Here is a 25,590-nt window from a genome sequence, read left to right on the forward strand (position 1 = left end):
CTAAAGGGCATGAGTGAACCAGACGGGTTTTTCCTGACAATGGATTCATGGTCATCATTAGCCTCTTTAATTACAGCTACTTATTGAATTCAAATTTCTACCATCTGCAGGGGTGGGATTGAAACTTGCATTCCCAGAACATTGTCCGGGTCCCTGGATTAACAGACCAGCAATAATACCATTAGGCCATTGCCTCTCCTTATACTTACTCAGATATGCCAAGGCATACGAGGCTATGGGCCAAGTGCCAGAGAATGGGATTAGAATATTCAGGTGGTTGTTTTGGACTGGCACAGACTCAATGGGTCAAAGGGCCTTTTTCAGTGCTGTGGACCTCTATAACTCCATAAGGCATGTTAACATAGGTACAGTCCCTGAAGGCAGAAAGGACGTGTCAGCCACAGTTGGGAGAGGAGAAGAAGACAACCATCCATTGTGATAACAAAGTGTGAAGCTGGATGAACACAGCAGGCCAAGCAGCATCTTAGGAGCAGGAACGCTGACGTTTCGGGCCTAGACCCTCCCTCAGAAATGGATCCCCCGAGGTCTGTCCGAAGTGAGATGGGTAACTTCTTCAGGTTTGGCATCCTTAGAAGAGGCTCGCAGTAGGGTTAAAATTGTATCAAAGTTAATAGGAACTGCAGATGCTGAAGAATCCGAGATAACGAGGTGTGGAGCTGAATGAACACAGACCCTTCATCAGCCCAAAACGTCAGCTTTCCTGCTCCTGAGACGCTGCTTGGCCTGCTGTGTTAAACCATCCACGGGGGTGGGAAAGGAAATACTTGAGTTACCTGGTTTGTGATAGGGTTGCTTCCTGAATGAGTTTTAAGTTTCAGTTTGAGTAGTTCAAATGATCGCAGGTGACGGGTGGCTGGATTCACGTTTTAATTGATAGAATTTTTAACAGAGTCTATAGGTGTGAGGCTGGAAAAGCACAGCAGGTCAGACAGCATCCGAGGAGCAGGTAAGTCAATGTTTCACGCTGAAATCCTTCATCCAGGACATCTCTGTCTGGAAATTGTCAAGCATTTTGGCTTTGTATCATTGGAAAATAATCCGAGGTAATCCACAAACTAGGCTCCAGCAACACTAACAGATAAAGAAGGTAAGTTATTGCTTCTTCCCCTATATCCACCACATCTAATTGGATTGGCAAAGGAATTGACGTGATTAACTTTGCAGAATACAGTGACTGACACATGCATTACACTAGTATGTTGCATTTGTGTTCTGAGCACCTGCCTTACTCTTTGCCCACTGCCCTTCAAGTACCACTCCCCCCCCCACCCAAGAATGTATCCAGTGTTTTGAAAGCTAGTTTTGATTTCTTTTTCCTCTCTCAGAAGGTTGTGAGCCTTTGAATTCCCTTCCTCAAAAGGCAGTGGATCCAGAATTGTAAATTATTTTTAAGGTGAGAATAGATAGATTCTTGATTACCAAGGGGGAGGAGAGATTATGGGGAAGGTGCAGAGTACGCAGGAGTGTCGAGTTGAAGTTAAAATCAGAACATCCTTAATAGAACATAGAACAGTACAGGCCCTTTGTCCCATGATGTTGTGCTGAACTTTTACCCTAAACCTAAGGTCTATCTCACCTCCACCCCTACCTTATACTACCATCCATGTGCCTGTCTAATAGCCGCTTAAATGTCCTTAATGAGGCCGACTCCACTACCCTCTCCGGCAAAGCATTCCACACCCTGACCACCCTGAATAAAGAGCCTACTTCTGACATCTCCCCTCTATCTACCTCCATTCACTTTAAAACTATGTCCCCTCGTAATAGCTACCTCCATCCTAGGAAAGCAACCCTGATTGTCCACTCTATGTATCCTCTGATCATTTTGTACACCTTAATCTTATTGAATGGCAGAGCAGGCTTGAAGGGTGATGTTGTTTATGCTTGTTCAACACATCTCTCCCCAAAACCTAAGTCCCCTACTAACCAATATTAGGAACAGCTTTTCTTGTCTACATTATCTAGACCATATGATGTTGGAGCAGAGGTAGGCCATTCAGCCCATTGAGTCTGCTCTGCCATTCAATGAGATAATGGCTGATCTGTTAACCCTCAACTCCACTTTCCTGCCTTTTCCCTGTAACCCTCGATTTCCTTACTGATTTTCTTAGCCTCTCTCAGCCTTGAATAAATTTAATGTCCAAGCCTTTTACTGTCTCCTGCAGTTACTAAAACTCCATAAATTTACAACCATCTGAGAGGAAAAATTCCTCCTCATCTCTGTCTGAAGCGCATGACTCTTTACTTAGAGGTATGCCCTTTGGTCCTAGACTCTTCCATGAGAGGAAACAGCCTTTCTACATTTAAACTTGTCAGAATTCAGTACACGCTGACCAAATTTCCCTCCTCAGCCTCAATTCTCCAAGGAAAACAATCTCAGCTTTTCTAAGCCAACCTTGTCGTTAAAATCCCTCATCCCTGAAACCACTGTGGACAATCTCCTCTGTGCCTTCTCATGGATTGTCACATTCTTCCTAAAACGTGTGGCTAGGCTTGGAAATAATGCTGTAAGTGTGGTGTGCCTTCACTAGAAGCTTTATAAAGGTGCAAAATAACTTGTTGCACTTGGAACCTCCATTATGAAGCCCATGGCCTCATGTGCTTTGTTAATTATTCTTTCGATATCCCCGTCACTTACAAAGGTCCCCTCTAACATGGTGCAATGAGGTCTTTAATATCCACCACTGAGTTTTTGTACATCATCCAAAACCTGGCACCTTCAATACTGCTGCACTCCTTCAGTACTCCAGTGGGTTGATCCATCAAGATGGGCTGAAGATTCACAGGAGGCATTTGGACCCACAATCTGTTGATACAGAGGCAACAGCGCTTCCAGCTGAGCCACGTGAATCATACAACAGAGGCCAAAATATTAATTGTGTTTGTGCTTGCACTAGGTCACTGATAATACATGCAATCTTCACGCAGCATTGAGGCCAGTCAGTGAGCCTTTCTCAGTGTCATAGAAATGGAGGAACATGCACAAAGTTCACATTACAAAATTAATGGGGAGAAATTATCTTCTCCATTCATTTACACAAACCAAGCAGAGAACAGTCAAGTTCTACAATGGAATTGCTCCATTTGGCATCCAGTAATGGTGGCAGTGCACAAAACAGTTACAGGAAAGGAACCAGACTTTGCACTTCTCCTTCTAAGGTGTCAGCTTCCCTCGCCAGACAGCAGTTAAACTCAATTGCAATGTTGTTTGTCAAGAGTCACATGTAGGCCAGACCAGGTAAGGACAGTAGGTTTCCCTGCCTAACTGGCATCTGTAAACCAAGTGAGCTTTTATGACAATCAAAAGTAAGTGACATAGTTGCCAAGAGGCTTTCAACTCCTGATTCTTTTTTATTTTAATTCAGAACTCACTGCGGCTAGAAAATTTTCTGAAGAATGGTCTAGGCCCAAAACGTCAACTTTCCTCTCCTCTGATGTTGCTTGACCTGCTGTGTTCATCCAGCTTCACACCGTGTTATCTCGGATTCTCCAGCATCTGCAGCTCCTACTATCTCTGCAACAGTCTTGATCGTCTATTCTGCTGCAGCTCATTTTCAGAGCTGGTTCCAATCCCAACCTCATCCATTTATGTGTCTACACTTCCCAGAAGGTGTATATCAGGCACTGGAACTTTCCCAAGCTTTCATAGCCTAAGGATAGCTTTAAGAGCCCAAGTGTAACACTGACCTGGAGACAGAACACAGCAACACCAGGGCCTGATAGACTGTGCTACTTGTAGCACACTCAGAAGGAAAATGCAGGAACACTTGCATTTCTGTTGTGTCTTCCATGTGGACACTTCAGGAAGTCCCAATCATGATTTACAGTCAATGAAGCACTTTTAAAATGTAGGAAACTAGCAGCCAATTTCCACAAACAGCAATTACCAGGTACTCTGTTTGCTTTTAAGAAACACTGATTAAGGGATAATTATCAGCCAGGATACCAAGAACAACTCCTAGCTCTGATGAAGGGTCCCAACCCAAAACGTTGACTTTCCTGCTCCTCTGATGCTGCCTGGCCTGCTGTGTTCCTCCAGCTCCGCACTTATCTGACTCCAGCATCTGCAGTTCTTACTATCTCTGAACTCCCTGGCCCTTCTTTGAAATAGTGCCTTGGGATCTTCTAACATCCACGTGAGAGAGCAGACAGGACCAAGGTTCTGCGCTTCATCTGGCATTACAGCACTCCTTCACTACAGCACTGAGAAGAGTCAGGTTACATTTCTGAACTCTGGTTTCTGGAGTGAGACTCAATCCTGCAGCCTTCTGACTCACAAGAACATAAGAAACAGGAGCAGGAGTAGGCCATTCAGCCCGTCATGCCTGCCCTTCAAGATCTGCCGCAGACCTCAAATCGTCTTTCATGCCAGCTCCTCAACTTTTCAATATTTCAAGAACATGCCTCCTCTTTAAATATTTTCAGTGATCTAGCTTCCACAACTCTCTGGGCTGGAGAATTCCAGACACTCACTAGCCTTTGGGAGGTGAAATTCCTTTGATTCTTAGTTTTTAATGTGTCCCCTTATTAAGTAGCGATGTCCTAGTTAGAGATTCCACCATTAGTCAAGGTCAGAAATCACATGACACCAGGTTATATTCCAACAGGTTTATTTCAGAACGCAGGCTTTCAGAGTCTTACCCCTTCTACAGGTGATAGTGAGAGGGATAGTATCAGACTCAGAATTTATAAGTAAAAGATGAAAGGTCACATCGCTGATGACGTTTTTTAGCACATCCTCATCAGCGATGTGATCTTTCATCTTTTACTTATAAATTCTGAGTCTGATACTAACCCCTCTCACTATCACCTGTAGAAAGGGTAAGACTCCGAAATAACACAGTGTGGAGCTGGAGGAAGACAGCGGGCCAGGCAGCAGCAGAGGAGCAGGAAAGCTGCGGTTTCAGGTCGGGACCCCCCTTCACAAATTTCAGAAATTTCTGAAGAAGAGTCCCGACCCAACACATCAGCTTTCCTGCTCCTCTGCTGCTGTCTGGCCCGCTGTCTTCCTCCAGTTCCACACTGTTATTTCTGACTCCAACATCTGCAGTTCTTGCTATCTCAAGGCTCTGAAAGCATTTCTTTTCAAATGAACCTGCTGGGCTGTAATCTGGTGACATGTAATTTCTGACTTTGTCCACCCCAGTCCAATACCTGCACCTCCACATCATCATTAGTCAAAAGATCTTCTCACTATATCCCCGATTAAACCCGTTCAGAATCTTCTAAATTATAATAAGAGACTCAGATGAAATGTGACACTCTGTTAGCCACAGATGCCTTTTATAGCAAATAAGAGGGCAGGTAGCTTTGCTCCTATGCTTCACAAATCTCTTTATCACTGCAGTTTTGCATTACCTCATGTCTAACTCTGTTGTGAACCAAATGGTAGGGATTATTCATTGCAACAAGTCTACACACACAGAGGGTGCATGGCATGAGATAACACAGTGTGGAGCTGGAGGAACACAGCAGGCCAGGCAGCATCAGAGGAGCAGGAAAGCTGACTTTTCGCATCAGGAACCTTCTTCAGAAATGGCATGAGTTGCCACAGGAAGTGGTAGAGGCTAAGCACAGTTGCAACAGTTAAAAGGCATCTGGATGCCTATATAAATAGGAAGTGTTTAGAGGGATATGGCCTAAGATGCTGCTTGGCCTGCTGTGTTCATCCAGCTTCACACCTTGTTATGTCTTAAATGCTGGCAAATGGGTCTAGATGATTTTAGGATATCTGGTGGGCATGAACGAGTTGAACTGAAGAGTCTATTTCCATGCTTTACAACTCTATGACTCTATTACAATTCCCCATTAATTGTAACATATGACAGAGGCGGTCTGTGAGCAAGGTGGACCCTTGGTCCTTACTCTGGCTTGAAAGTACATATGTCCGTCTTGATTGAAACTGTGCTGGGAGGAGAGCGAACCCATCCTGTGATGCCCAACACAACCCCAGCCCAACTGTGCCCCATTTGCTAGATTCAAGCAGCGTGGAATTGGGCCTGGATCCCACGGGGATGTTCCTATTTTCGAGGGCTACCATGAGGAAGGCCAGCCCGAAGGCTGGAGATTGAGACCGAGACTCAGGATTGAGACTGGGGTAAGGGGAGGGGGCAGTAAAATTCGATTCACCCTTTCAGTAACTAACTCTGGCTTTTTCTTTCTATATTTACCTCCTTACTTCTGCATTTGCTTGCTGCTGCATTAAAACTGCACAGATGACCAAGCGATGGCAATAGACGCATTATTGCAACAAGACAGAGAAGTAACTGAAGATGTTTTAACGTTTTCATAAAATACACAGGTATACTCTTCAAAAATTGCAGGAAGAGAGTACTGTCTCCACATCTACAAAAGCTGCTGAAAAATCTCGGAGATTTCTATAGTGCAGAATACACAGTCACACACACACACACAACATATATACTGGTACACTTATAAATAAGAAATAGCCCATTATCTTCGAGAGGCTAAAAACAACACCCAGAAAAGACGGAAACATGCAGCAGAATCTTAACAAGTGAAGAAAGCCCCGACGCATTTCCAGCACTTTCTGGTCTCATCTTTGTCACCTGCAGTTGCTTCTATCTAAGAGAAAAGATGTTAATATTTCGCCTGTTTTTTGAAGGAGCACCCTTTGGAAAACGCTGCTTTGTGCTACACCAAACATTGCCCATGAAACTGGACTGGGAAATACAAGTTAGCCCTACTCCTGCATATATTAAAAAGCTGCCTCCTTACTCAGTCTTACCGTCAAGGGACGGACTCCCACCTAGTCTCTCCCCTCCTGTAGGTTCACTGACGCGATGAGTCCAGTAAAATAAATCCAAGAGGACTGCAGCAAAGGAACAGGCCTTTAGCACAGTAAGAAGTGAACGGGCTCGACACAGCAAAGGCTGCGCTACCTCTCTCCTTTGTTGTGCTAGCTCCCACCGAGCAGTAACACCTCTAACTCTGCATCGACAATGACAGCATCCACCATCCCCCCCCAAAAAAAAACACTCCCTTCTCCTTCCTCAGTCTGTGAGATAGTCTGCTGTCACCAGGCAACAAACATGGAACAGAACCGGTTCTCCGATTGGCCAGGCAGAGTTTAATAGCACATCTTTTAAAACCTTTGGACCATTTACTGCCAACAACCTCGTTCGCTGGAGATAAATTGGCTGTGCTTTTTATAATGGGAAAGCCTGTGATGGGTCGGATGAGGTCTTTTTATTTTGCTTAGAAAGCAATTTTGTTTTCATGCCTGGAGGGGAAGCTGCAGACCCTGATCCTAAAGACAGCTGGCAGCTTTACCACCTCGTCCTGAATGTATATAATGTATAGGTGCACCCGCTTGTCTATACATTACTGCAGTTTATACAGTTACATATTCTTCATGCACCGCTTTCTCAGCTAATGTTTATTTTAAACGTGGGGAAATAAGCAATGACATCTTGAAAAATGTCCATTTGTAGAGCAAGAGGTGTCAGACTTCTTAAAACATATAAACCTGGGTAAATCCCTGGCACCTGATCAGGTATACCCTAGAACTCTGCGGGAAGCTAGGGAAATGATTGCTGGGCCCTTTGCTAAGATATTTGTATCTTCAATAGCCACAGGTGAGGTGCCAGAAGACTGGAGGTTGGCTAAGGTGACGTCACTATCTAAGAAAAGTGTTAAGGAAAAGCCAGGGAACGAAAGACTGGTGATCGGTGGTGGGCAAGTTGTTGGAGGGAATTCTGAGGGACAGGATTCACATGTATTTGGAAAGGCAGGGCTGGATTGAGGATAGTCAACATGGCTTTGTGCGTGGGAAATCGTGTCTCACTAACTTACGTTTCTTGAAGGAGTAATGTAGAGGACTGATGAGGGCAGAGGGGTGTATGTGATCTGTATGGACTTCAGTAAGGTGTTCAACAAGGTTCCTTATGGTAGACTGGTTAGCAAGGTTAGATCACATGGAACACAGGGAGAACTAGCCATTTGGATGCAGAACTGCCTCAAAGGTAGAATACAGAAGGTGGTGGTGCGGTGGGTTCATTTTCAGACTGGAGGCCTATGATCAGCAGTGTGCTACAAGGATCGATGCTGGGTCCACTGTTCTTTGTCATTTATAAATGATTCGGATGAGGACATAGGTGGTATGGTTAGTAAGTTTGCAGATAACACCAAAATTGGAAGTGTAGTGGACAGAGTTCAACGGGATGTTGATCAGATAGGCCAATGGACTGAGGAGTGGCAGATGGAGGTTAATTTAGGCAAATGTGAGATGCTGCATTCTGGAAAGGCAAATCAGGGCAGGACTTATACACTTAGTGGTAATGTCCTAGGGAGTGTTGCTGAACAAAGAGACCTTGGAGTGCAGGTTCATAGTTCCTTGAAAATGGAGTCACAGTTAGAGACGATAGTGGTGTAGACAGAAGGCATTTGGTATGCTTGCCTTTATTGGTCAGAGCATTGGGCATAGACGTTGGGATGTCATGCTGTCATTGTACAGGACATTGGTGAGACCACTTTTGGAATATTGTGTTCAGTTCTGGTCTCCTTGCAGTGGGAAAGATGTTGTGAAACTGCAAAAGGTTCAGAAAAGATTTACAAGGATATTGCCAGGGTTGGAGGTTTTGAATGAGAGGAAGAGGTTGGATATGCTGGGGCTATTTTCCCTGGAGTGTCGGAGTTTGAGGGATGACCTTATAGAGGTTTTTAAAACCATGAAGGGTGTGGATAGGGTGAATAGAAAAGGTCCTTTCCCCGAGGTGGGGGAGTCCAAAACTAGAGGGCATTGGTTTAAGGTGAGAGGGGTAAGATTTAAAAGGGACCTAAGGGTCAACTTTTTCACACAGAGGGTGGTGTGTGTATGGAATGAATTGCCAGACGAAATGGTGGATGCTGATACAATGACAACATTTAAAAAGCATCTGGATAGGTACATGGATAGTAAGCATCTAGAAGGATTTGGGCTAAATGCTGGCAAATAGGACTAGATGAATTTAGGATATTTGGTTGCAATGGAAAAGTTGGACCGAGGATCTGTTTCCATGCTGCATAGCTCTGTGAAGTATACATACACTGGGCATGTCTGTACATCTTTCGAGGTTCAATGACTGCTAACATTGTCACCCTCTTTCCTGAGCTGTTAAAGGAGGAGGTGACTGCAGGGATTTGTGTCATAGTTATAGGGGATGTCTACAGGGAATTATCTTCAATCATATTTTAAAAACATGATAATTCTAGGCAGGGTCTTTTTTTAAATATTCATTATTACAATATGGGAAGTACTTGTAAAGCAGTCATTTATTGCCTATCACCATGAGAGCTTAAAACAAAGGAATCTTCCATTCAAGATAGAGATGAGAAGAGCAATTTACTCTCAGGAGTCCTGAGGTTTTAGAACTGCTTTCTCCAAAGAGCTGTGGAGGTAGGGGAGTCATTGAATATTTCTAAGATGGAAGTAAATAGATTCTTGGTGAACATGGAAATCAAAGGTAATTGCCAGAGTATGTGGGAATGTGGAGTTGAAGCTACATCGATCTTACCCTCAATGTTCTGAGGAAGGGTCACTGGACCCGAAATGCTAACTCTGTTGTCTCCTCCATAGATGCTGCCAGACCTGCTGAGCTTTTCCTGCAACTTTGTTTTTGTTTCTCAATGGCAGAACAGGCTCAAGGGGACAAATGGCCTACCCCTGCTTCTAATTCATACCTTTGGAAGGAGAGGTGAACTGTCTTTTGGACCACTGCAGTCTGTGAGGCAGAAGTGCTACTATCCATAGTGCTGGGCGGTACAAAGTTCCAGGATTCGGACCCAATGATGATGAGGATACATCTGGTAAAAGTCCACATCGGGAGGGTGTGTTACATGGAGATGAAACTGGTGGTTACACTGTCCCAGGTATATCACATCCACATTAACTTTTACCTTCTCAACTGCAATGAGGGCTGGGCAATAAATGCTGGCCCAGCCAATAACACCCACATCCCATGAATGAATAAAAATAAATACATCTGCAAGAGCTTGTTGAAAACATCTAAGATTGACACACATGTATAAAACACACCCACCCACACACACACACTTAGATATGTTTAAATACATATATAAATAACAGGCTAATATCTTCAAAAGTGCATGTATAAAATGGGGAAAATTGGAAACGCACAATAGAGTATCATCTCTTTCACCTCTGTCCCTCATCATTATTTCCTGCATTGCTGCTTTTTGCTTGTTAAAATATGCTTTTCAGCAATTCTGCCTGGTCCTTCTAGACATTGTAAAGAGCAGGTTTAGGAGTTATTGTAAAACCATACATTGATGCACACAAGATACCATGACAATAAAGCCTTTTTAAAAAGTCATTCAGGGGATGTGGGCATCACTGTCTGTGCCAACATTTATTGTCCTGCCTTGGTTGACCTAGAGATGGTGGTGTTGAGATGCCTTCTTGAATCAGTATAAGTCCAACTGGTGTGGGTAGACCTACAATGCCATTCAGAAAGAGCGTTCCAGAATTTTGACGCAATGACACTGAAGGAACAGCAATATATTTCAATGTCAGGATAGTGAGTGGTTTGGAGAGGAAATTGGAGGTGATGGTGTTCCCATGTATCTGCTGTCCTTGTCCCTGGTAAGTGAAGATAAGGTTAGCACTGTTGAAATATAACTCTCAGAATGTTATATGCAGTCTGTAGTGTACTTTAAATATTTAAAGAGCCAGACTGGCGATGAAGGCAAAACATGGTGGATGCTGGAAATTAAAAAATAAAAAAAATTCTGGAGAATTTCAGCAGGTCTGGCAGGATTAATAGTGGGAAAAATAGAATTAACGTTTTGAATCCAAGATGACATCTCCAAAATCTGCAATACTTTGCTTTCATGTATTGTTGATCATTCTTTACCATATGGGATGGTAAAGTCACTTGATGAGTAATCCAGAACACAAGCCTAATGTTCTGGATAAAAACCGAAAGAACTGCAAATGCTATAAATAACAAAAACAAAGTTGCAGGAGAAGCTCAGCAGGTCTGGCAGCGTCTGTGAAGAAGAAAATAGAGTTAACATTTCAGGTCTGGTGACCCTTCCTCAGAACTCAATTCTGAGGAAGGGACACCGGACTGGAAATGTTAATTCTGTTTTCTCTTTCACAGATGTTGCCAGACCTGGTGTTGTTCTGGAGATGTGGCTTTGAATCCCACCATGGCAGATGGTGAAATTTGAATTCAGTAAACATTTGCAATGAAAGAAATCTGGCCTGATAGAACCAAATAACATTTCAATTGGTGTAAAAGTCTATCTAGTTCACTAATGTCCTTCATTCCCTTCAGGGGAGAAAATGTGCCGTCCTTATTTGATCTGACCGAGATGTGAGTCTAGATCTTAACTGCTGTCTGGATAATTAGGAATGCTGGCCTGGCCAGGGGGCTGCTTCATCCTTCCACTGTGACACTTGGTAGCCTCAAACCTCTGAAACAGATGATTGTGGGTTCAAGTTCCAGCCCAGGATTTGAGTCTAAATCCCAAATGAGCTGTTCCAGTGCGCTACTGAAGGTGTGCTGCACTGTTGGAGGCATTGTCTTTCTGAAGAAATGTCAGACTGATTTCGCATCTCCTCCCTCAAATGGACTTCGAAGTTCCCATGATATCATGCCACAGGAGAGTACAGAGGTTACCCTAAGTGGCTTGACTAACATTTATCCCTCAATGGACGACAAAAAAGCAGTTTAAGAGCAAAATACTGGATGGTGGAAATCTGAAAGAAATACAGAGAATGCTGGGGAAACTCAAGAGGTCTGGCAGCATTTGTGGAAAAAGAAACTCAGTGAATGTTTAAGAACCCTATTTCACATTTCAGAAGGTACTGCCAGGCCTGGTGAATTTCAGCAACAAAGCAGACTGTCAGATTTCTGTTTGAGGGAGCATGCTGTGCACAGTTTGACTGCAGTATTTCCAATGTTTCAACAGTGATAACACTTCAGAGGTACTTAATTGACTGCCTAGTGTTCTGTGATGTCCTGATCGCTTAAAGAGTGTTCTTTTTTACCTGTACACTTACAGGTGTGTTCTTGTCTCTTATTGTCTCTTGAAGGCACATAAAAAGTGATCAAGCTCTCTTGCGCAGAACTCTGCTCCATCTGTGGATCCAGACTGAAACGATTGTCAGCAGAGAGCCGGGGAGCAAAGTCTTTGTGTATATTTAAGGCTGAGATAAATAGATTCTCAATCATTAGCGGAATCAAGGTTACAGTTAAAAGGCAGGAAAGTGGAAGTGAAGAGTTTTGGAGCAGCTATCGCCCTGTTGAGTGTGAAGGGATCCTGAGGGGCTGAAGAGCCAATTCCTGTTCGTTTATCTTATGATCCCAAGGGTCTCCTCCTATTGTAGCCTGCCCTCACCCACAGAAACATAGAAGATGGGAGCAGGATTGGACAATCAACCCTTCAAATCTACTCCACTGTCCAATATGATCATGGCAGATCATCATGCTCAATGCCCTAATGCTGCCCTCTCCCAATATCCCTTGATCCCTTTAGCCACATCTATCATCTTCTTGAAAACACATAATGCTTTGGTCTCAATTATTTTCTCTGGTAGTGAATTCCACAGGCTCACTGCTTTCTGGGTGAAGAAATTTTCTCTGATCTCAGTCCTAAAAGGCTTATTCTTAAACTGACCCCTTGTTCTTTACCGTCCCTTACCATCGGAACATCCTTTCTGCATCTAACCTGTCTAGTACTACTAGAATTTTATAGGTTTTTATAAGGTCTCTGTCATTCTTCTAAACTCAAGTGGATAGAATCCTAACTGACCTCTCCTCAATCTTTACTCATAGGTCAGTCCTACAAACCCAGGAATCAATTTGATAGACCTTTGTTACACTCCCTGTCTAACAAGAGCATCCTTCCTCAGGTAAGGAGACCAAAACTTCACACAATATTTCCAGATGAGGCCTCACCAAAGTCCTGTATAATTTCAACAAGTCATCACTGTTCCATACTCAAATCTTCTTGCTATGAAGTTCAACATACAGTTTGCCTTCTTTAAAAATTCAATTAATGGGATGAGGACATCGCAGGCCAGGCAGCATTTATTGCCTATCGGGCAGTTAAGTGTCAACCACATCACCTTGGATGCCTGGAGTCACATGTAGGCCAGTTTAGGTAAGGATGGCAGTTTTCTTCCCTGAAGGACATTCGGTGGATCCACAATCCACAATGGATTCATGGCCATAATTAGACTCTTAATTCCAGATATTTATTGAATCCAAATGTCGCCATCTGCTGTGCTGACGTTTGAACCCAGCCCCCCAGACCATTATCTGGGTCTCTGAATTAACAGTCCAACAATAATACCACGAGGCCATAGCATCCCAGCCATTGCCTGCTGTACCTGCCCACTTGCTTTCAGCAGCTAGTGCGCAAGGACAGCCAGGTTTCATTGAGCATCTACAGAAATTGCTGGAAAAACTCAGCAGCTCTGGCAGTGTCAGTGGTGAGAGCGCAGAGTCACTGAACATGAAATGTTAACTCTGTTGTCTCTCCACGGATGCTGCCAGATCTGCTGAGTTTTTTTCCAGCAATTTCTGATTTCCAGCATCTGCAGTTCTTTCATTTTTTTCACCCGTTGAACACTCCCCTCCCTCAATTTACTGCCATTCAAAAAATAATCGGCCTTCCTTTTTAGTTACCAAAGAGGATAGCCCCACACCCATCCACATTATGCTGCACCTCGATGCTCATGCACTGTGGCAAGAGAGCAATCAGGAGCGAGAACCCTGGCTGGACTACTTTCAGACTTAACCTGCTGTCACATGTGGACACTTTGATCAGGCATCTTTCTGGAGGTGTCCTCATATTACCTGCAACTTCCATTGATTGTCTGCCTTGTCCATACACTCAAAGTCCTGACTTGCCACAGCCTATTAGAAAGCAATTGTGTTTTGTGTTTCTATAATTGTTGACTGTTCACCAAAAAAACTTATCTTTGTTTTTATAGTGAACCAACAAAAAATGCAGGACTTTTTTTTGTTTTTCTTTGTCCAAGAAATTTGTATTGTCCAAGAACAATGCCCTGGCGGTTAATCTTCAAATTCTGGACACTCCAGGGCAATCCTGGAGGGTTGTCAATCCCATTGGGCATTCACTACTATAAGTTTTAATTGTTTTCTCCAGGGCTGAGCAATATGGTGTGGATACCGCCCCCTGGTGTTTCAGCAACATCGTCTTAGCTGGCTTGTAGGCTTGCCAAGGCAGTGAGATACAGTCTGTTGTCTGTCTCACTCTGTCTCTTCCATCTGCAGGAAATCAAGACGAAATGCAACAGAATCACTACATCAACAAACCTTCATTCATTCATTCATCACACTTGCAAGCGAGTGTAACAAATAAAAACGGTCACTAGGTTACACAGCATCTCAGGATGGAAACATCCCAGCATTTTGAAGGGACATTGCAGCAGGTGTAGCTGCTTCAAAGCTGAATCAAAATAGATTATTCACAGGCAGAGATGAGAAAACCATTAACTCTCACTGGAATGCGCCTCTGTGTTCCCTTTCTTTCTTGTCACGTTTTTAATCTTTTCCCCTTTCTGCAGGAAGTGTATCTTTCTGCCCCAGTTGTTTTCTAGAAATGTAGGCATCACCAGTGAGGGCAACATTAGTTGCCCATTTCTAAATGCCGTTGAACAGTGTGGCTTGCTGATGTTAGTTCAGATTCAGTCACACTGCTGAGAGTCTGGAGTCACATGTAGGCCAGATGGTTTCCTTCCCTGAGCTATGGTTTGAAACTGATAAGTCCAACAATCAATGTTAGTTTCATGCTCAGCTCACTATCACTGAGACTGTCAATGCTAGATTTTGCAAGCTAAATTCCACCAGCTGCTGTGGTAGGATTTGAATCAGTGTCCCCAGAGCATTAGCTTGTCCTTTGGATTGATAGGCCAATGACTTGACCATTTCATCACCATCTTCTCTGTTTCGGAATATGGGGCAGTTTGTCACAAGTGCCAGTGCTCTCTGTATCTTTTTAAGGAAGAATAGCTATATTTTTTGGAAATAACTCCATAGGGACCAGTATCTTGTTTTCAAGTCACCTTTTATTTATACATGAAGAGTCCTTGACACTGAGGCAGCTTCTTGGCCAGCTCAGAGTGAACAGGATGTCTGACACTCCCGTTTATATCTGTCAGCCAGGGCTTCCTGATTAGACCAGATTAACAGCCCCAATTAGGGAACGCACATTCTATGACGTCCACCTGGCTGACCTTGTTACACTCACTATATCCTTTCCCCTCTGGGTCCGAGGACATAGCCCGTTTATTATTTTTGCAGCACCCCCAACGGTGTTTTAGCGCTAGAACAAAAACAGAAGTTGCTGGAAAAGCTCAACAGGTCTGGCAGCATTTGTGAAGAAATAATCAGAATTAATGCTTTGGGTCGGGTGACCCCTCTTCAGAACTGGGCACTTTTGCATGGTTACATCATTAACCCCACATACCAAATGGCCTCTCAACATCACATTCAGGGTTAAACCAAATTCACAGGCTTCTGTCAGTCATCATAACCTTGTCAAAAATCCTGATATGGATTCCCCTGGCTCTTGAATTGCTTAGTAAAACTGATAGCATCATAGAATTCAAGGAGGCTTGGGGTCATAATATTACTTAACTAAACCCATCACCTCTTGAAAGGTTTTTGCATCTGGTGCCTTCGGGAAAGTTAGGCTTCTAATAAACAAAAAATCTGTGCATCCACAAGCTGTCTGGAGAATTACTCATTGCTTTCCATCTGCCCTAATATCATTTGCCCATAAAATATAACACATTCTTTACACATATTGTGCCCAGTCTTTGACGTTAGAATCGAACGAGTCAAGCTTCCCCAATAATGGCATGATGCCAGAAATGCTTACCCCAACTCAAAGATGACTGTTGCAAGCAAATTTCCTCAGAAGCAGGCTTTTCTCTTGTCGCCACTGAAATCTCCACAGAGACCAGTATCCAGTCACCAAGTCACCCTTTATTTACACATGGAAAGTCCTTGACACTGATCCAGCTCCCCCAGAGCAGCTCTCAGAGTGAACATTATGTCTGACTGTCCTGTTCTTATCTGTCAGCCAGGGCTCCCTGATTGGACCTGATTAACATCTATATTTACGTTCGATGAGGTCTACCTGGCTGACCTTGTAACAATCATGACATATCTAAAAGCAACAATAATTTGCATTTATACAGAGCCTTTATAAAATGCCCTGATGTCCAACACAAACGAACAGAACTTGACAACAGGCCGTTGTTTGGAGACAGTTGACCAGGTAACCAAAGGCAAAGGAGTAGGTTTTAATGAGGTGCTCCTTTGAGTTGGACGAGATTGAAAAGTTCAGGAAGGGAATTTCAGAGCTTAACGAACAGAGATTTGAAGACACAGCCACGGATGATTGAATGATTATAAGTGGCAATGGCAAAGACGCCAGAAATAGAGGAAAGCAGAGATTTCAGAGCGTTGCAGGATTGGTGGAGCAGCACTAAGCCCAACAATAATTTAACATGAAACTGATTTATAGGGAGACTAAGATAACAAAGTGTGGGGCTGGATGAACACAGCTGGGCAAGCAGCATCTTAGGAGCACAAAAGCTGACGTTTCGGGCCTAGACCCTTCATCAGAAAAGGAGACTAATTTGGGGCCATATTGTAATTAAGAAAAAATAATGAATAGAAAGAATAACCTCACCAATTTGTTATTTGATGTGATATGCCACCATGCCCAATGAGGTATGAAATACTGATAATGTGCTACTATTATATTGTAATATTTATATTAACCCCCATAATATTAGGATGTGCTGCGGGTCAGATATTGCTGGACAATGCAGCGAATGATTTTTACACCACCTGGCATCTACATGCACATATTACAATAACAAGTATTTACAACTTTAAGGGCATTTAAATGATCATTGCATAAACATATGGATGATAACGGAATAGTGTAGGTTAGATGGGCTTCAGGTTGGTTTCACAGGTTGGTGCAACATCGAGGGGCCTGTACTGCGCTGTAATGTTCGATGTTCTATGTTCTATGTCTGGACTCGAGCTAAGGCATTCAGATATACTGCAGCTGATCTTACCTCAGCTTGTCTTGCTGCAACAGGATAGAGCTCACTAAGATGGTGACTGAGAGCTTTATACCATTAGATCACATGTCATAATACGGTGATGACACTGTGAGTACTATTGCACATATGATGCGAGAACTAACCCCATATTATCAGCAGTAAATAATAGCATGTAGGGCTGGATGAACACAGCACGCCAAGCAGCATCAGAGGAGCAGGAAGGCTGATGTTTTGGGCCTAAACCCTTCTTCAGAAACCATATTATCAGCACTTGTGTTTATGTGGAAAGCAGTTGCTTCCAAAATGACATCAACTTTATCTAGCATAGAGTTATGGAGATGTACGGCACTTATCATGAAAGGTTGAACAGGTGTTTCTCCACAAAAGAAGGGATGACTGGAGAGGGACCTTTAAAAGTCTGAAAGGGACAGACAGAGGGAAAATGTTTATATTTGTCAGTAATTTCAAAACAAGGGAGTGACTGATGTATCCATGTGGAACTCACTACCACATTCTCTCCCTTCACCATCGACGCTCAGTAGCAGCAGTGTGTACGATTTACAAGATTGACGGCAGAAATTCACCAAGGTTCTTCAGAGAGCTCCTTCCATTGCAACCAGCGAAGCCCACATCGCAGGAATGAGTAAAGACAAAGGGAGTGGTTTGGCCTTGTAGCATTTAAAAGGAAGCTAGACAGGCACATGTGGAAGGAAGAACTAGGAGACAATTCTGATAGGGTGAGAAGGAGGTGAGCTAGAGGCTCATGTGGAGTGTAATGGCAGCATGGACCAGTTGGAGCGAGTAGCTTGTTTCTTTATTGTAGATTTGATCTTCAGTAATTTAAGTTAAATGTCACCTTTTACTGGAGGCTCATTATAGCTTCCAGGACTTATTATGTAATTCAGGTGTGGGTCACATCCCTATCTCACCTCAACTGTGAATCTAACCCATTCTTCTAATTTCATAGAATTCCTACAACATGGAAATAGGCCATTCAGCCCAACAAGTCCACACCGACTCTCCAAAGAGCATACCATGCAGACTCACCCCCCTTCCCTATCTCTGTAACCTTGAGTTTCCCATGGCTAACCCACCTAATTCACACATCTTTGGGCACAATGGGTAATTTAGCACAGCCAATTCACCTAATCTGCATATCTTTGGACTGTGGGAAGAAACCGAACGACCCAGAGGAAACCCACGCAGACACGGGGAGAATGTGCAAACTCCACACAGACAGTCACCTGAGGGTGGAATCGAACCTGGGTCCCTGGTGCTGTGAGATGGCATCACTGACCCTCCATGCTGCCTCAGAAATGTACCTCCCAAACCTGGATCCCGGTTACAGTCTAATCCTATTTAAGGGAGCCCAAAGGTATTTTCTAATCAACCTCTTCAGAGATGTTATTCAAGTCCCACCCACTCTTCCTGGATCAGAGATAGGAGCAAAACCACTGCACCACAAGAGCCCTATTTCCTGCCAGCTAAAAGAGGTTTCCAAGATTATGGAACATTTTGGTAGAGTGGATACTAAATGCTTGAGAGTCAGTGAGCTTAGTTGTTTTTAAAATTCAGTTGTGGGATGTGGGTGTTGCTGGTTGGCCAGCATTTCTTGCCCATCCCTAGTTGCCCTTGAAAAAATGGCAGTAGTGAGCTGCCTTCTTGAACTGCTGCGGTCCCCTTGCTGTGGGTGGACCCATCATGCCATTAGGGAGGGAATTCCAGGATTTTGACCCAGCGATAGTGAAGGAACAGTGATATGTTTCCAAGTCAGAGTGGTGAGTGGGTTGGAGGGGAACTTGAAGCTTGTGGTGTTCCCACATATCTGCTTCCCATATCCTCCTAGATGGAAGTGGTCGTGTGTTTGGAAGGTGCTGTTTGAGCATCTTTGGTGAATTTCTGCAGTGCATCTTGTAGATAGCGTGTGCTGTCGCTACTGAGCATTGGGGATGGAGGGAGTGGATGTTTGCGGCTATGGAGCCAACCAAGCAGCTGCTTTGGCCTGGTTGGTGTCAAGCTTCTTCAGCGTTGTTGGGGCTGAACTCATCCAGGCAAGGGGGGACTATTCCATTGCACTCCTACTTGTGCCTTGCAGATGATGGACAGGCTTTGGGGAGTCAGGAGGTGAGTTACTCACCGCAGTATTCACAGCTTCTGGCCTGCCCTTGTAGCTGCTGTATTAATGTGGTGAGTCCAGTTGAGGTTCTGGTCAATGGTAACCCCAAGGATGTTGATAGTGGGGGATTCAGTGATGGTAACACCATTGAATGTCAAGGGATGGTGGTTAGATTGTCTCTTATTGGTGATGGTCATAGCCTGGCATTTGTGTGGTGCGAATGTCACTTGCTACTTGTCAGCCCAAGCCTGGATAATGTCCAGATCTTGTTGCATGTGAACAGGGACTGCTTCAGTATCTGAGGAGTCGCAAATGGTGCTGAACATTGTGCAATCATCGGTGACCATCCCACCTCTGACCTCATGATAGGGGCAATATCCTGAGGAACTCCTGCAGAGATGTCCTGGAGCTGAGATGATTGACATCCCACAACCATGACCATCGTCCTATGTGTCAGATATGACTTCAATCACTGGAGAGTTTGTCCCTTGATACCCATTAATTATAGTTTTGCTCAGAATCCTTGATGCCACACTTGGTCGAATGCAGCCTTGACATCAAGGGCTGTCACTCTCACCTCGCCTCTGGAATTTAGCTCTTTTGTCCATGTTTAAACCAAAGCTGTAATGAGGTCAGGAGCTGAGTGGTCCTGGCGGAACCCAAACTGGGCGAGACTGAGCAGGTTATTGCTGAGCGAGTGCTGCTTGATAGCACTGTTACTGACACCTTCCATCACTTTACTGATAATCAAGAGTAGACTGATGGGGCGGTAATTGGCCGGGTTGGATTTGTCCTGCTTTTTATATACAGGGCATACTTTGGCAATTTTCCACATTGCTGAGTAGATACTTTTTATTTCTATTCATTTTTGTGGGATGTGGGCAACACTGGCGAACCAGCATTTCTTGTCCATCACTAGTTGACCTTGAGAAGCTCACCACCACCTTCTCAAGGAATGGGCAAGAAATACTGGCCAGTCAGTGATGCCCACCTCTACAAAACAAATGAATAGAAATAAAATGAATAGAAAACTGGGCTAATGATAAGATTCTTAGTAGTGTAGATGAGCAGAAAGATCTCGGTGTCCACGTACACAGATCCTTGAAAGTTGCCACCCAGGTTGACAGGGCTGTTAAGAAGGCATACAGTGTTTTAGCTCTTATTAATAGAGGGATTGAGTTCCGGAACCAAGAGGTTATGGTGAAGCTGTACAAAACTCTGGTGCGGCCGCACTTGGAGTATTGTGTATAGTTCTGGTCACCGCATTATAAGAAGGATGTGGAAGCTTTGGAAAGGGTGCAGAGGAGATTTACTAGGATGTTGCCTGGTATGGAGGGAAGGTCTTACAAGGGAAGGCTGAGGGGGTTGAGGTTGTTTTCATTAGAGCGAAGAAGGTTGAGAGGTGACTTAATTGAAACATATAAAATAATCAGAGGGTTAGATAGGGTGGATAGGGAGAGCCTTTTTCTTAGGATGGTGATGGCGAGCACGAGGGGGCATAGCTTTAAATTGAGGGGTGAAGGATATAGGACAGATGTCAGAGGTGGTTTTTTTACTCAGAGTAGTAGGGAAATGGAACGCTTTGCCTGCAATGGTAGTAGATTCGCCAACTTTAGGTACATTTAAGTCATCATTGGATAAGCATATGGACGTATATGGAATAGTGTAGGTTAAACGGGCTTGAGATCAGTATGACAGGTCGGCACAACATCGAGGGCCGAAGGGCCTGTACTGTGCTGTAATGTTCTATGTTCTATGTAAAAGACTAGCTTTGTAGCTGTACTGGAACAGCTTGGCTAGGGGACTGGCAAGTTCTGGAGCACAAGTCTTCAGTGTTATTGTCAGAATGTTGCCAGTGCCTGTAGCCTTTACAGTATCCAGTGCCTTCAAATATTTCTTGATATTGCCTGTAGTGAATCAAATTGGCTGAAGACTGGTATCTGTGATGCTGGAGACCACTGGAAGAGGCTGCGAAGGATCATCCACTCGACACTTCTGGCTGAAGATAGCTACAAAAGCTTCAGATACATAACAAATGTAGAGAAAGATGTTTCCATTCTGAAACTGTTAAACTCAATGTTGAGCCCTCATGCTGTGAGGTACTAAGGCAGAAGATAAGGTGGTGCTCCCCCAGCTTTCATTGAGCCTTGCTGTGGCAGTGCAGTCGGCCTGAAACTGAAATGTTGGCATGTTTCCCATACTTACGTTTGTCTTGACTTAAACATAATGCGGTGCTGGAGACAGGGAGTCTGGTCTGAGTACTGTACCAGTGGTGTTTTTGGGTACTTTACAAGGCATTTATTTGGATACTGTACACAAGTTGTCATAAAAGAATTTTTTTTGATTAATGGGATTATACTTTTACTGTGTGTTTAAAAGTCTTTGAGTTGGCGCCATAACAAGATAGTTTGGTTTATTCCATTTCATCTTCATTTCTTTTGTTAATAAACTTCTGTTTTGTTGTTGAAGCAAAGCCTGCAGTATTGTACATTTATTTTTCAGTGTAAGACTGTTTCGTTAAATCCAAAATAAAACAAAATATGATCTATTAAGCCAGTTTTTAGTCTGCCTTGCCCAGCAATATGGGGAAAAAGCAGGAGTGTCAGTGTTTCCATGATGGGCTCAATGACCTTCATCTGCATCATAATAATTCTTAGATTTTGGAAAGCCCCCCTCCTTATTCTTTCATCCCTTTACCTCACAAAAACCTCAGACTTTCCTTCCAAATCTCCCTCAATTACAAAGCAGCTTTGAGACATTATACAAGCGCAATATTCTCTTAAGTTGCTATTTTCCTTTCTATTTATTTTAAGTGCCAAGTCATTCTATACACAAGTTACCTTCAATTCATTGGATTTATTCCCAGGATCAGATGTTGTTGCAGCTAGCAATTAACAGCTAACTTATCTCTCATTTTGTATCTGAACAAAGTCAACACAGCTGACACGACATTCATCAATGCACGAATAATTAAACATTCTTACTTTGTGTGATTAGTGGCTCCAACTGCTAAGGTGAACTGACCTCATTCACTCTAATCTCTTCTTAGACCTATTTGCCAGAATCACCATTCCACATTTTCTGTCCTACAAATTTCCAGTCTATTTACCAGCTCAGAGTTCTCTTTCCACGACATGCTGGACGTACACTCTAATCTATAGCTCACTGTTAGGTTCACCACTGTCAGTTGAACACAGAATCTAAGATGAATCACCAGTGCAATGCAAAGGTACTACATGGAATTGACAGCACAGAAACAAAGTGTTCAGCCCAACCAGTATCTGCTGGTGTCTATGATGCAGGTGAATCTCAATATTTGTTAAAAGGACAAGAAGTTTATACTTTCTGTCTTGCACTTGTCAGACCTACAACGCAAGTAACAAACTTAGATAAAGGCCATCATTTTAGGCAGCATAAGTAGAGAGTGCTGATTGGTTCCCTGCCTAACTATCTGCTTAGTCTGAGAATTACAGCTGACATGTGATCAGAGGTAATGGGATTCTGCAGCATCTGCAGTTCTGAGATAACAAAGTGTGAAGCTGGATGCACACAGCAGGCCAAGCAGCATCTCTGGAGCACAAAAGCTGATGTTTCGGGCCTAGACCCTTCATCAGAGAGGATGAAGGGTCTAGGCTCGAAACATCAGCTTTAGTACTCCTGAGATGCTGCTTGGCTTGCTGTGTTCATCCAGCTTCACACTTTGTTATCTACAGCTGACATGAACTGTTCCTGCCACATCTCTGTACCAAATGATGGCGCTAATAATCAGCAACAATTCTTCATGAACAAAATGGTGCCCCCGGTCTGTATCGCCTATCATAGTTCTGATGACTGCAAGATGAAAAGCTTTAACAATTTGCCTCCTTTTTATCAACCGTCTCCTCACCTCCAGCTGTCTTACTTCAGCCCAGCTTTCCATTCCTTTGTCTGTCATAAACTCATCCAAGCTTCCTGTGAAAACCTATCAGTCTTAAACTTGACCCGATGAAGTGTATCCCAGGACATTGTGGGAGGCTAGGGAAGAAATTATGGGGCACCTAGCCGAGGTATCTATACCCTTGACAGCCAGGGTAGTGCTCAAAGATTGGAGAGTGGCGAATGTTATGCCATTATTTGAAAAAGGCTGCAAGGAAATGCTAGGGAACTACAGGCTCGTGATCCTTATGTCCATAGTGGAGAGGTTGTTAGAGGGTATACAGGATCTACAGGCATTTGGAGCTGCAAAGACTTATTTGGGAAAGTCAGCTTGGCTTTGTGCATGGGAAATTGTGCACATGAATTGTGTCACAATAGGAGATAGAGGATCATAATACAGGATTATTTTTCAGACTGGACACCTGTGACCAATAGTGTGCCACAGGGATCGGTGCTCGGTCTACTGATATTTGTGATTACTTTGTAAATGATTTGGATGAGAATTTTGCAGGCATGGTTAGTACATTTTCAGATGACACCAAGATTGGTGATATAGTGGACAGGAAGAAGGATATCAGGGAATTCAGCAAGATCTCGAGCAACTAGGCCAGTAGGCTGAAGAATGGCAGACGGAGTTCAATTTAGATAAATGCAAGGTGTTGCATTTTGGTAAAGCAAACCATGGTAGGAGTTACACAGTCACTGGTAGGGCCCTGGAGAGTGTTATAGAACAAAGAGATCTAGGGGTACAGGTGCATAACACTTGGAAAACGGAGTTGCAGATGGACAGGTCGGTGAAGCAGGCTTTTGGCATGCTAGCTTTCATCGGTCAACGCATTGAGTAGAAGACATGGAATGTCTTTTTGTAGCTATATAAGATGTTAATGAGGCCACATTTGGAATACTGGGTACAGTTCTCGTTGCTCTACTATAGGAAGAATATTTTAAACTGGAAAGTGTGCAGAAAAGATTTACTTGGATGCTACCAGGACTGCAAGGTTTGTGTTATAAGGAAAGATTGGATAGGCTGGGACTGTTTTTCCTGGAGTGTAGGAGACGGAAGAGCGACCTTATAGAGGCATAGAAAAAGTAGATTGTGAACAGCTTTTCCCTGTGGTAGGGGAGCCTAAAAGTGGACGACATAGATTTAAGGCGTCCAGAGGGGCTATTACTTCACAAAGAGGGTGACGACTATCTGGAACGGGCTAACAGAGGTAATGGTGGAAATAAGTACAATTTTGTCATTTAAAAAACATTTAGACAGGGACACGGATGGTATAGATATGAAGGGATATTGACTAAACCGAGGCAAATGGGACGAGTTTAAATTGAGAAAACTTGGTGGTATGGACATGTTGGGCTGAAGGGCTTGTTTTCAAACTGCAGATTTCTATGACCCTAGACAGGATTTTAGGTTTCATTAACAGGGGCATAGAGTACAGGGGTGGGGAGGTTATAATTAACTTATACAGGCACAGCTCAAACCTCAGTTGGAAAATTGTGGACTGGGCACCACACTGTAGGAATGATCCCAATACATTGGACAGTGCGCAAGAGATTTATGAAAATGGTACCAGCAATGAGAAACCTTAGTTATGAGGATAGATTGGAGAAGTTGGGATGTTTTATTTTGGAGAGAAGACTAAGATGAGATTTGTTACACATTTTCAAAATTGTAAACCGATCAAGGATGAGAAAGGACAGATCTGAAGTGACTTACAAAACATACAAACATGAGGTGAAATTTTCTTTTTGGTTACACGTAGTTAGGCTACGGAATGCACTGCCTGGAAGTGTGGTGGAGTCAATTTCAATTGAGATAATCAAGACGGCATTAGCTGATTGTTTAAATAGATATAATGCACAGAGTTATGGGGAAAAGGCAGGAAATCAAAATGCCAAGAGAGCTGGAGTCGATTCGATAGGGGTGAATGGCCCCACTGTCACAATTCCATGATTCCATCCCTGTGACCCTCACCAGCCCTACAATAGCCAGAGACGTCTTTGCTTAGCTAATCCTAGCATCTTGCACATTCATGAATTTTTGCAAATCTTTTTGACCAAAATTTTGATCATCAATCCACATGTTAATCTTCATGTCTAGTTTTGTCTGGTCACACCACTGTAAAGTCCCTCGTGCTGTTTTACTGTATTAAAGGTGCGATATAAATACAACACTTCATTGTTAGGTCCGACTATTTACTTAAGTTACAACCAACATCTCTGAAAGAGGATCTGGTCATTATCTTACAACTGGCCTGTGGAACCTTTCTGTGCTCTAGTTCGCTACTGCATTTCCTGTATAAAGGAAAATGAGAGCAGAGATTGGGATATACACAATACAACAAAGCAAGGGAATCCACAAATCCACAAACCTGCCTGCCCTGGTCGACCCATCGTCTCAGCCTGCTCCTGCCCCACTGAACTCATCTCCACCTATCTGGACTCCATTTTC

The 25,590-nt window shown here is 43.4% G+C and overlaps 1 protein-coding gene across 1 annotated transcript in view; it reads right to left on the bottom strand.

Moving 5' to 3' along the window:
• The window catches only part of si:dkey-91i10.2 (uncharacterized protein LOC555224 homolog), a 152,074-nt gene extending 145,154 nt beyond the window's left edge, over positions 1-6,920 (bottom strand). The window contains exon 1 of the mRNA XM_048533736.2: positions 6,770-6,920. The gene's annotated coding sequence lies outside the window, so the exon portion shown is untranslated. The remainder of the gene's footprint in view (positions 1-6,769) is intronic.
• Between the last annotated feature and the right edge of the window lie 18,670 nt (positions 6,921-25,590).

Source organism: Stegostoma tigrinum, chromosome 7 (genome assembly GCF_030684315.1).
Source record: "Stegostoma tigrinum isolate sSteTig4 chromosome 7, sSteTig4.hap1, whole genome shotgun sequence".
NCBI classification, from domain to species: domain Eukaryota; kingdom Metazoa; phylum Chordata; class Chondrichthyes; order Orectolobiformes; family Stegostomatidae; genus Stegostoma; species Stegostoma tigrinum.